Genomic DNA, 13,612 nt, shown 5'->3' on the forward strand with positions numbered 1-13,612 from the left:
TTGAACAGTGCAGCAGGTGTGGTGGCACAGAGGCCAAAAGCTCTAGGCAATCCAGTGAACACAAAATATTGCTATATGTTACCACTAAAACAAACAGTCATGAGTGCAGTTACCTCACAGGCACTAGGAGGCCACGATTTGAATGGTGCAGCAGGTACAGTGGCACAGAGGCCAAAAGCTCTGAGAAACCCACTGAACACTGATTATCACTATATTTTACTACTAAGCAATCAGTCAGACTGTTTTTTGATTATTTTGTAAGCATTGCACCCAAAGTAAGACATAGCCTAAAGCATTGCCGTAATGAAAGCTGCAACATATTGGACTTTTCTGTCTACCTACTACATGTGTTAAATTCAGTGCATTTATACAGCACATTTTCACTTTTTTTGTGTGGTCCTAAATGCTTCTGAATCTGGACACAGTAACACTTTGGCAAGGGCATTCTCCATTCTATAACATTAGCACTTTAGTTATTGTTAACACTATATAAATACTTATAAATTACCATATCATAGCCATACCAAGCATTAGCAAAGCCAATAGGTCAGTTATGCGAGATCTATTGGCTTTGCCAGTGTTTTTTTAGCCATGTTATACCGCAGCATTAGCTTCAGTGCAGCATAACTGAAAATAAAAAAAAATAGTATAACACGGACAACACTGGCTGTGTCATACATCCTTTTCACATTACCTTCAGCCATTTGCAACATAGCTAAAAAAACATTACCAAACCAATAAACCTCACATAGGCGAGACTGATTGGCTTCGCCAATGCTTGTTAAATAAATTCTTTCCACTCCAAGAATTTAAAAACTGCAATAAACATGTGTTCACCACGGAAGGTGAAGTAGTGAGTCCTCCAACTAGTACTTTGGTCAGTGTTTCCTCTTTGATGAATACCTGATTTTCAGGAGTGGAAATCCTGCTGTTGCCACCCTCAGAACTTTCAACCGGACTAAGGCCCTCATTCCTACTTTGGCGGGCGGCGGTCGCCGCCAGCCCAGCGGGAAAGTCAGAATGACCTCCGCGGTCTTTTGACCGCGGTACGGTCTTCTGGCGGTTCCAAAAGGCCGCCCACCCGCCCAGCGGGAAAGCACCAGCAACGAGGAAGCCGGCTCCGAATGGAGCCGGCGGAGTTGCTGGTGTGCGACGGGTGCAGTTGCACCCGTCGCGATTTTCAGTGTCTGCCAAGCAGACACTGAAAATCAATGTGGGGCCCTGTTAGGGGGCCCCACGGCACCCGTTCCCGCCAGCCTGGTTCTGGCGGTGAAAACCGCCAGAACCAGGCTGGCGGGAAGGGGGTTGGAATCCCCATGGCGGCGCTGCTTGCAGTGCCGCCGTGGAGGATTCACAGGTGCAGCGGGAAACCGGCAGGAAACCTCCGGCTTCACTTTTCTGACCGCGGCTTTACCGCCGCGGTCAGAATAGCCCCAGAAGCACCGCCAGCCTGTTGGCGGTGCTTCCTCCGTCCCCTACCCTGGCGGTCTCGGACCGCCAGGGTAGGAATGACCCCCTAAGTCTAGGACCAAAAGGAAGTGCTACTGTTGTCTATGAGAAGGTGAAGACCTGCCTACCTATGTGAATCACTGGACTCCGTTTGCAAGGAAGAATACTGATCGTCAGTGCGGAACAGAGCCCAGCTGCAGTAAAGGATTTGCATTGCATAGCCTGCATGTGCCCCAGAGACACACAGCCTCTACTGCTAGCTGACTAGGAACCTAGAACTATAGCACAAATGCAGCAGGGCTCAAATGAAGCTTGTCACATTCAAGGCACCTGCATGGATGAGGCTGCTTCCCCTCTGGCCTTTCCCAAGTCCTAAGGAGCATATATAGGCCCTCATTACAACCCTGGCTGTAAATGCCGCCTACAATTGTGCTGACGGCTGCCAACATACTGTGACCACAGTGGAAATCCGCCACGGGTATTATGACCCACACATAGAAATCCTCCACAATACAGATACCCACACAAGTCCGCCAGACCTAAGGTCAGTGATAAACTGGGGATAGCAAAACCCACTCCGTTACGCCAATAGGAATACGCCCACAGTATCACGACCCATTAATCACTGCGGAAGTCTTTCAATTGCGGTAAACCATTGGCGGTACATACCGCCGCGCTCAAAATACACACACACTTACAAAACAACACCACATTGGACAATTCAAACTACACACACCTGACACACATACACAAACCACACCCACACATTCACACCACTATAAAATACACACCCACATTACCCACAACCCCTTCCACGAAAAAAAAGATTGCGATCAGAGAGAGACAAGCAAGGGTCACCCACTCAATCAGAGGCACAGAACACCATCACCCATACACCATTCAGGCACATCACCCCACACATCACCCCACACATCCTCGCACATATCACTTGCACCACATCCATGGCACCCCAAAGACCCCTGCAGGTTTTCTGAAGAGGAGCTAAGGGTAATGGTGGAGGAAATCATCCGGGTAGAGCCACAGCTATTCATATCACTGGTGCAGCAGACGTCCATTGCATGGAAGATGGAGCTATGGCGGAGAATAGTGGACAGGGTCAACGCCGTGGGACAGCACCCAAGAACCAGGGATGACATCAGGAAGAGGTGGAACGACCTACGGGGGAAGGTGCGTTCCGTGGTTGCAAGACACCAGATTGCTGTACAGAGGACTGGCGGCGGACCCCCACCTCCACCCCCAAAACTAACAACATGGGAGGAGCAAGTCTTGGCGATCATGCATCCTGAGGGCTTCGCAGGAGTAGCAGGAGGACTGGACTCTGGTAAGTCAAATCTGAACTTCTTCATCCCCCCTACCCTACCTGCATGCCATCATAAACTCCTACCCCTACCCTCACCCCCATCACTTCAACACCTCACATATACCCCACTATCACAACCCACCCATCCCAATACCAAGCCCTGCATGCCACTCCAATGCATGGACCCCCATCACAGACCTGCATGCACACCCATCACCCCAGCATGTGCAGTAGAGCGACTCACCCAGCCCACAAAATCACCACTCACACAAGGCCAAGCTGACAGGGAAATTACAATCATAGATGGAAACACACCCATGCACAATATGGCCAACGCAGATACTTTAACAATGCATTTGCATCCCCACAGGACCCCAACTCAACGTCACTGGAGAGGAGGTGCCAGCTACATCCAGTCCCCCCCTGAAGAGGCCCACAGTGACGACAGGAGCTCTGCACACCTGGATCAGGATGACCAACCTGGCCCATCATGGTCCTCTGGACAGTCGGTTCTCCTGGCACAGTCCCAACCCACCACAGAGCCTCCCCCCTCAGGAAACACCTGCACAGCACCCACCCAGCGGGCCCATGCCACTGTCCCCAGGACACGTCAATCAGCAGTGTGTCCACCACTACAGGGACTCCAGGCAACCCCACAAACACAGGACGATCAGGGACCTGGGGTCTGTGGCAGTGGGCACACGGTTCAGGGGACAGAGGCACAGGACAACAAGGAAGCTGGAAGGACTGCTGTGCGACGGGGTAGGACAGGCCCAGGGAACCCACTCTCCATGTGCCATCGCCAAGGAGGTGCAGACCCTGGGGGGCTTTCACAGGTGGAGCACCAACTGCCGCAAGAGATGGGAGGACCTGCGCCGCTGGTCAAAGAAGATGGAGGAGGGCCAGCTGGGGCTGGCCTCCCAACGTGGAAGGGGTGCCCGTCGCACCATGACCCCACTAATGTTCCGCATTCTGGCGGTGGCCTATCCGGAGTTGGATGGGCGCTTGAGGGCATCACAGCAGTCACAAGGGGGTGAGTACAGATTCAGAATCATGACTTTGCACGTGTTAAGGTGTTACCTGGGTGGGGGATGTGGGCTGTGGGTGCCCCTAGGCCAGGGCGAACATGGCAGGGTAGGTCTCTTGTTGGGCAGGCTCTGGAGCACTCCTACCCCAATAGTGTAAGTGCCCATCTACAACTGGGCAGGGTCCTGTGGGTTTCTGGTGTGCAGATGCTGGCATTAGGCATGGTACGCCATGGGCTGGTTACTAGCTTTGTAACTGGTAATGCATGGCCTAGTGCATAGGGCAGCTCCCTGTGTGTAGTGTATGCCAACGGTGGTGTTGTTGCTGGCATTGACCAAGTGTATCCTCTGTCTCTCTCCCCCCTTTTTCTTTTGTCACCCTGTCCTTGTGTGCATTAGCATCATCTGGTGGAGGAGCAGAGGCACCGGCGACGGAGGGAGCTGCATCCCACATGGGCCTGGAGGCCGAATCCACTGAGGGTAAAGGCACCAGTGGGACGGAGGGCGAGGGGAGCACCATGACGGGGACAGGAGGCGAGACCACAGACAGCTACTCTTTCTCCGATGGAAGCTCCCTGGTGGTGGCGGATACCTCTGTGCCCACCCCAACAACAGGTACAGCCGCTGCCCCCCACCAGCACCGCCCTCCCAGCAGCCCCTCAGCGTGTTTCCCGTGCCCATTCACCCAGGAGGGTGGGCATCTCCTTCGCCCCAGGCACCTAAGGCCCTGCCACAGTCAGTCCTGCTGCCCTCAGTGAGGAGGCTATTGACCTCCTGAGATCCCTTTCTGTTGGGCAGTCAACCATTCTGAATGCCATCAAGGGTGTCGACAAGCAAATGCATACCTGGAGGGCATTCACTCTGGCGTGGCAGCCCAACAGAGAGCATTTCAGGCTCTGGCCTCAACACTGATGGCAGCCATTATCCCTGTGTCTAGCCTCCCCCCTCCAACTTCCTCTACCCGGTCCTCTACCCGGTCCCAATACCCTCAACCTCAGCCTATCCCATGCACACCTTCAGACCAGCATTCACCCAAATCAACACACAAAAGTGGCTCAGGCAAACATAAGCACCACACTTCATCTCACAGGCACTCACACAAGCAACATGCCCATGCACACACACCAACATCCACTGCCTCCACTGTGTCCCCCTCCTCCTCATCATCCACCTCCCTCCCAGTATCGCCTCCACTCACACCTGCATGCACTACATCCTCATCCACTACCTCAATCACCAGCACGCCTATCACAACACACCTGTCACTGGCAGTCACCACCCCCAAAATCATGCACACGTCCCCTGTGTTCACTCCCAATGTGTCTGTGACCCCTCCTCCCAAAGTACACAAACGCAAGCACCCACCCACCCAACAGGCATCCACCTCACAACAGCATCCAGCCCATGCACCTTCACCCAAACTCAGCAGACAGACACCTCCTACAAACACTCCCTCTTCCTCCACTCCCAAACCCTCTCCATCTTCCCGTCCCAGTGTGTCTAAAAAACTTTTCCTGGCTAACGTTGACCTCTTCCCACCCCTCCCCCCCATCCTTCCCCTCGGGCCAGGGTGTCCAGATCCCAGGCCAGCACCTCAGCCACGAAGTCGGCGTCCGCTGTGGTCACTACAACTCCCAGAGGATCAAAGGGGTCACCCATCAGGCCGGGCAGTGTGCCACTGACCCCTGCAAAGGACCAACCTATTCCGCTACCTGCCAAGGTGAAGAAGGGGCCAGCATGCAGCACGGCCAAGGACCACGACCCACCCAGCAAGGCCTCCTCCAAAACTCCAGCTGCCAGTGCCAAGGTGAGGTGATAGACCAGCATGGGGAGGACCTGCAGCTTGGGCTCCATGGTGTCCTGGTTCTTCGTTGATTGTCCGAAGGTGAGTGGTTTCCCTTCCAAAGACTGTTTCCGCCGTGCTTTTGATGGCGTTGGTACCACCCCGGAAAAGCTGGCAGATTGGCTGGTTGTAGTGTTGTGGGCGGTACATTGTCTTCCGCCTGTCTGTTGGTGGTGACCGCTGCGGTGTTTGTTGCTACCGCCGTGGCGGTCGGTGTGTTAAAGTGTCTGTCTGTGTTGGCGGTTTCCGCAGTGGTCGCAATGCCATATTTGTTACTGATGGCCTGTTGGCAGTATTACTGCAGCTTTAACACCGACTGCCAGGGTTGTAATGAGGGCCATAATCATTTGAACCCTCAGTCACGAGACCAGTACCAACTTAGTTTCCAGCTTTGTCCAGTCACTTTTGGCAGCCGTAGTTTGTTCTCCCACACTTCCAGAAACTGACGTGGGCCGTAGGCCCCCATGTTTACTCTATTTATGTGACTTAGGAGCTATGCCACGGTTAGGCGGTTAAATATTTGGTCAAGAAGTTGCTATAAACATTTGAATTTCACTGCATAGCCTAATTTTGTGTGTAGTATGTTATGCTTATGTGTTTTAGAGTACTTTTTCTTCTCCAAAGTGGCTGAGTGAATGACATTACATTTATTTACATTTATTTACAAGTGTGTAAGTGAGTTGTTACAATGGTAGTAAATAAATATGTAGTGGATGCATTTTAATTGTCCCTGGATTCATGACTCCGCAATGGATGGTAGGGAAAAAATTCCTTAGTAGAATGGCGTACCTATATTTTTTAGGATTGGAGTCCCAATTCATCCGAATCCATGAATGGTCTGCAAATTAATAGTTTGGACATTTTGAAACATTAATCTCTTCATGCCCAGACTAGCATACTTTTAAAATGTTAAATTATTGAATACTTCTGATTAGATGTATACCAAACCAAGGAAAGACCCTTCCCTTGAGTACAGGACTATTTACATGCCACGTTTGATGTAATTGTCTTTTGCCATTTTTTCTGTATGAAGGAGCAAAGATTTGTATGGGAATTAAAATTGGAACTGTCAATTTTGGGGCCCACTTATTTTTAATCCCTTTTTGATGGATTTGAGCAAAACATAGCATGAAGAACCCAGTGGCATAACAAAACTTGAAAGGTCCCCCTGCAAAATACATGAAGGAGACCCCCCCCACACAGGGACAGCTTTAGCGCTGGTGGCACTTGGTGTGACAGACTTTTTTGGCACCCATCCATGACCTCCTCCTCCACAAATTCCCTCACTACCACTCTCCAATGGTGCCCCTCACCACTCCATAGCCCCTTTCTCACATGCATTTCTTTTTCTTTTTTGAAGCTCTACTTATAGGTCAGTCACAGTGTTGCGAACTGCGTTTGCAGCAGGTACATTTTCCCTCTGCGTTACTTTATAATGAGTAAAAATTGCCACTAGACAAAACTCCGATCTCTCACCAGCAGTAACATTAATCACCAGAGTTATATTGACATTTTTATTGTTGCCTGACAACTGCTGGCTGCACACGCAAATTCAGTGCTTCTAAACCCATAAGATATTTTTAAACTAAGTTTCCGCACCAAAGTCATTGCACCGGTCGCAGCGCCCTAAAGCCAGTCCTGCTCCCACACTCCGGGACCCAGACAGGAGCTGCCAGGCCATGGGCCTGTGCACAGTGCCCACAGGGGCCCCTGGAGCTCGGGGGACTACAGGGGCTGTGGGGGTTATTGTTACGCCACCAAAGTAGATGTACTTTTTTGAAAATGTTGTCTATAGATTCATTGACTACACCAAAGTAATCACGAAAACAAAAAAATGCCTTCACAAGGTTAAGTCTGACCTAACCATAACTAAAAAGGCACTATCGCCACCTCACATACTTCTGTCTGTCTGTCTATCTATATCACACAGTGGCAGTGGCCACTGTGTAGTTATAGTTAAGACCATTTTTACATGGGAAATGTCATGAAACTTTCAACAGAAAAAAAAATCATCCACCTGAACTCCTTCCTGGAAAGTTTCTGGGTAACCCATTAAGTGGAGGTCGAGAAAAAAGGGGTTCCCAAAACGTATTCTCCCCATGCTATTCCCTTTAGGAGTTTTCGACAAAGCTACAGCCAAAACAGCTGAATGGAATTACACAAAATTTAGCAGAAAGCTGGAATACAACCTAGAAAGTGTGTTTTTTGTGATTTTTTGAAAATCAGTTCAGCTGTTTCAGAGAAATGTATAGATATCTACCCATGCGGTACTACCAAGGGTGTACCAAGGAAGTAAAGAGCAAGTTCCACAGTACTAAACGGCAAATGAAGCATGCTGATTGGCTGGACCCACAGGACTGAGTCTGGCCACTGGGACCAAGGGCTGTGATTGACTGGCCACAACATGAAGCAAAATGTGCCTTCTACTAAATCCAAATCTAGATTTGAATTTATATCAGAGGTTGAATCAGCAATGGATGACTCAGAGAGTCTAGTTCAAGACCAGGTTCTGTGGTCAACTCACCCTCTGCTGGCCTTCAATCTTGGCAACAGGTGCAGGCCACCAGCATTGGGCGGGTGCAGTTCCTTGCCCTAGGGGCCTCAGCATTCACTAATCTGGTACAGGTTTTGTGATCCTGAAAACCAAACTAATTTAGCTTGCTGCAGCTGTGCTTGACCGATGGTCACACTCAGAGACTGTCTGCCAGTGGAGTCGGTCACAGGGCCTAGCCAAAGGCAGGCCCTGCAGCTCCCCAGCTGTGCAGGCCTCCGGCTATGTGCAGCAGAGTTTGGCTACCAGGAGTGAGTCTGGAAGACAGCCTGGCACTCGACGACTCTTGTATTTACAAATCCTGAAAAAAAATAGTTTAAAAAAAATAACAATTTAGAATGCTACAGCGGCCCTTGGCAACAGCCACACATGTCCAACCCAAGCTGTGCACATTCTCTGACCTTCCACAGCAGGACTATGTGAGTGACGTCTTACTACTCACAGCGTGGTGAGTGTTGATGTATTGATTCCCAATGTGGTCACTTGTGATTTTGTGACATATATTCCCTTCAGCCAGTCCTGGATTTTTAGCCAACATAATTTTGCTTTCTTGTATGTAGCTTTTTATAGCTTGCAACTACTGCATCGAAAGTCCCAGCATGCATAGTTCTACTGATTAAAAGGGACTGCCTCGAGATATCACACCTGAAATGGAGCTTCTTGGAAGCCATAAGGCAAGTTGCTGATGATAGGAGGTGGGTGTTAGCAGGAGATGCATTAGTGACTGGCAGAGTGGAGGGGCAGGTGAGGTTGGTAGTGATAAAGTAGAGGTAGCAATGTTAAGGGGAAATGCTAATGGGTATTGGCTTCTAGGAATCTCAACATACCTAGTGTTGGTGTTATTGGAAGCCTGTGAAACAACACACCTAGTGAGATTAGGAGAAAGGAGGTGAAGCCATATTAGAAATACTGCAAATGTGTTGTTACTTAGTTGAGGGATGTGTCTGAACCTGAACATAGTGTCCCAATCCAGCAAGAAGCCTGCCACTGATGGGTGAGATTGTAGCAATAAAGGGGCCTATTGCTGGCCTCCCTACTGCTTAGGAAGCGTGCGATCCCAGAAGATAGATTCTGGTGGCTTCTGGCACAAGGGAGATTGTTATGGTGCTGGGATTGGCAGGCCAGCTTGCAGGGAGAGCGCAGGGGTGTTATACCACACCACAATGTATATGAGACCGCTAGAGTTTCACCTACCACATTACGGCCACCAGCTTCTGGACAGTCAGAACAAATAGGTCCCAGATTACCCATCTGTTATTACACATTGGAGATGGTAAGTACATGAACCTGATCTGTTGGTGGGTGTCCCTTCCCTGCCATGACTACAGATTGCAGTCACCGCATACTTACAAGTACAGGTTTCTGCTGAACAGCTTTGAGAAGAAGTTTCCGTTCTCGTCTTTAGGTGTTAAAGTACTCTAGAGTTAGAAGTACCAGTAATCGTATGGACTAGAAATAACAGAATCACTCCTAGGGCTAGTGAAGATGGTACCCGAATCCTAAATGCATCCTAAATGCATCCTAAATGAAGACAAACCAGAATGGAGGCATTTTCAGTGGGAATAAGAAAGATGACAGCACATGTTATTTAGAAACTTCAGATGCTTACATTTCTAGGTGTTCTGTATTCTGTCGATATTCAGTGTCCCCAGTATATTAAGGCAGCACTTCCCTTGATAAGGGCACAAGTGTGGCCCTCTCAGGTTGAACTGCAGGTATGGGAGATGTGATGAAAGGTGTATGGGAGGGAAAACTGAGGCATTGGGTGTGCAGGGGAGTGTACCACAATTCAGCATGTCATTGGGCGCTGCAAGTACAGCTTGAGCACATATTGGTTGGCTGGATGTGGGGAGAATTCTGGTAGGTGCCCTAAATAAAATAAGACGGGTTCCGAAAGAGTGATACAATGTAATATAATGACACAAGCAACGGGAGCGCTGAGTGGTTAATTGTAATGGCTACGGTAATCACTGGGGTTACGTAAGAATGAGGCTAGGACAAGCTGGCAGAGCAAGGTGTGAATTTGAAGATGGAGACTGACTGAATAAATTAAAATGTCAGGCATACAAAGGTATACAAACTGAATTTAGTGCTGAAAGTTCCCTGCAAGATACACACTCCAGCTAAGGAGTCTGTTTTGAAAGCTTTAATTTCAGTGTTGCCCTTGAGCGAAAGATTATCCAAGGATCCACTGAGGTGCATAGACTGACACCTTATTTGCTGTTGTGAAATGAAGATGAGCGAGAGCTACTATTGATATTTTCTTATTATTCCAAAATACAAGAAACCTGGAGTAACATGGCTCAAGCCATTGCTTTGCAGGAGAGGAATAAGAATTGTGAAAGGAGCTTTCCTGTTCTTAATGTCAGCCACGATGCAACTATGCAGTGACTAGTTACATAAAAGAAACACTGAACTGCGAAAAAGAATGAAGCTCCTTAATAGGCTAGGAATGAAGACTCGAATATGGACCCTAAATTCTGCTTTCACTGAGCGAGAATGATAGTGCATTGTCAGTTGGTATTTTTAAAAATCTGTGCTTTATACTGCATCGTCAAAGATAATTATAGATTTAATGAAATTGCTTTCTTTTGTGAAGTCAAGTGATTGCAAACTAATGAAAATATCCTTATCTGGATTGGAATGCAGGGTGGCTGCCAAAAACCAGGAGCTAAAAGTCTTACTCAAACAAGTAGAAGGGAAAGTGTATTTGGTGAGTGCAGCATGCAGCTTGAGGCCTTCGGGCCACCAGTCTCTCTCCTAATCCAAAGTTATCAAGGGGGAGGATCACACTGTGTCCCACTAATGTGGTACTCCAGTCTTCCAAGGGGCAGCTGGATCAGCGTGCCAGGGTCACACAGGAGCCATACTTTCTGTGTGGTGAATATGTTTTAAGATTCCTCCTAGCATGTACATTCATTTTAAGCTCCTAGAACTTCCTTACAAGTTTTTGTTTAGAGCCCCTAAATCTTTATTTTAGTTGTATTTATAACTTGTTTTAGATAGCATAAACTCCCCCCAGAATAATCTTCTCAGTGCTGTACAATGCCAACTGGAAACAGCAGGCGTATACCATGTGTAGAGAGCCGTCAGGAGAGCCATCCGTACTCTCCTATACTTTGTATCCTGTTCAGCGCGTCAGAGAGAGCGCGGACAGAATCTATAAAGAAAAGACGGGGCTGCTCTGTCGCAGTTTTCCCCTTTACCATAAAGTGAACGGTGTGTGTGTGTCATCAATGCCAAAGAACGAGGCCTGTTCTACATTGGCGACAAAGCGGGATCACGGTTACCCGCGCGAGTCACCAGTGCCCTGAAACAAGAAGCAGGGCGGTGGAAAAAAAAACAAAAAACAAACAAACAACGAGTCGACACACACCCCAACAATGCCGGTGGGAGCAGTGAGTATAATCACCTGCTCGTGCTCACCACACCAATGAAGGTGGGGAAGAGTGCCCCCCCCAACAACAATAAGTGCCAGATCCGCAGCACCGCCGAAGTGAATGTGACCGGCTTATTGCGCATGAGAGGGCTGCGCTGGGTCACGAGAAGCGAGCGCTTACCTGGGAGTGTCTGGGCGGTGCTGCGGAGACTCGAGACACACGGTCCTGAGGTCCTGATGTGAGGCGGGAGGAGGAGAAATGCTCCGGCCGTCGTGTCGGCCCAGCCAGTGTGCCGTGCGGAGAGAAGGCCCGCCGGCCAGTAAAGGTGAGCCCCGCCCCACGAGCCCCGCCCTGCGCGTGCTCGTTGAGAAGCACCACGCGGCAGGGGCGAGTGCTCTGAGGCGCGGTGGATGCTGCCTGGCAACGGCAGCATAAAGCACTGCTCGCGCCCCGGCCGACTGAGGCCTGCTAGAAATGGGGTCTTTGGTTGACAGTCAGGTTACCCCCTGTTCAAGCAAGGACCCTCACTCTAGTCAGGATAAAAGAGAATCACCCTCAGCTAACCCCTGCTTACCCCCTTGGTAGCTTGGCAGAGCAGTAGGCTTAACTTCAGAGCGCTAGGTGTAAAGTATTTGTACCAACACACACAGTAACTTCATGAAAACACTACAAAATGGCACAACACCGGTTTAGAAAAACAGGAAATATTTATCTAAACAAAACAAGACCAAAACGACAAAAATCCGACATACACAAGTCAAGTTATGAATTTTTAAAGATTAAACTCAAAAATAGCGTTTAGAAACAAAAATGCTTCGATGAGATGTTAACACGGCGTCGTGACGGAGTCGTTCCCAACAAGCCGACACCAGCGGCGCCGGACACGGAGTCGTGTAGACCCCCAAGTACAGTACCTTTGGTGAAGAGTGAAAACAAGCCGATGCGCGAAGTCGGGAATCGCGGCGTCTGTGCGAAACGTTGAATCCGTGCACTTCGAGCGGCGTCGGTCATGACGTGGTGCGGCGACTTCCACGGAGTCGCGGACTTCAGCGGGGCTGCTGCGGCGTCGGGCCTGCGAAGAGTGTCGCGTTCCAGCGAAGGTCACGGCGTCGGGTGCAGGCGGCGTTACCGGATTCAGCAGCGGCTTCGGTCCGGAGTCGTCCGAAGTCGATTTCCTTGGATTTCCACCAGCTTTCCTTTCAAGGGCCCAGAGACTGGATAGGGCACCACTTGTCAGAGCAGGAGTCTCTCCAGAGACCCCAGGTGCTGGCAGAGAGAAGTCTTTGCTGTCCCTGAGACTTCAAACAACAGGAGGCAAGCTCTAATTCAAGCCCTTGGAGATTTCTTCACAAGATGGAAGGCACTCAAAGTCCAGTCTTTGCCCTCTTACTCTGGCAGAAGCAGCACTGCAGGAAAGCTCCACAAAGCACAGTCACAGGCAGGGCAGCACTTCTTCCTCAGCTATCAGCTCTTCTCCAGGCAGAGGTTCCTCTTGGTTTCAGAAGTGTTTCTAAAGTCTGTAGATTTGGGTGCCCTTCTTATACCCATTTTAGTCTTTGAAGTCACCTTTCTTCAAAGGGGACTTACACCTACTTGTGAAATCCTGCCTTGCCCAGGCAAGGCCTCAGACACACACGAGGGGGTTGGAGCCGGCATTGTCAGAGGCAGGCACAGTCCTTTCAGATGAGAGTGACCACTCCACCCCTCCCCCCTAGCAGAGATGGCTAATCAGGAAATGCAGGTTACACCCCAGCTCCCTTTGTGTCACTGTCTGGTGTGAGGTGAAAAACAACCCAACTGTCAAACTGACCCAGATAGGGAATCCACAAACAAGGCAGAGTCACAGAATGGTTTAAGCAAGAAAATGCTCACTTTCTAAAAGTGGCATTTTCAAACGCACAATCTTAAAATCAACTTTACTAAAAGATGTATTTTTTAATTGTGAGTTCAGGGACCCCAAACTCCACATGTCCATCTACTCTCTAGGGGAATCTACACTTTAATCATATTTAAAGGTAGCCCCCATATTATCCTATGAGAGAG

This window comes from Pleurodeles waltl, chromosome 11 (genome assembly GCF_031143425.1).
Source record: "Pleurodeles waltl isolate 20211129_DDA chromosome 11, aPleWal1.hap1.20221129, whole genome shotgun sequence".
Taxonomy (NCBI): domain Eukaryota; kingdom Metazoa; phylum Chordata; class Amphibia; order Caudata; family Salamandridae; genus Pleurodeles; species Pleurodeles waltl.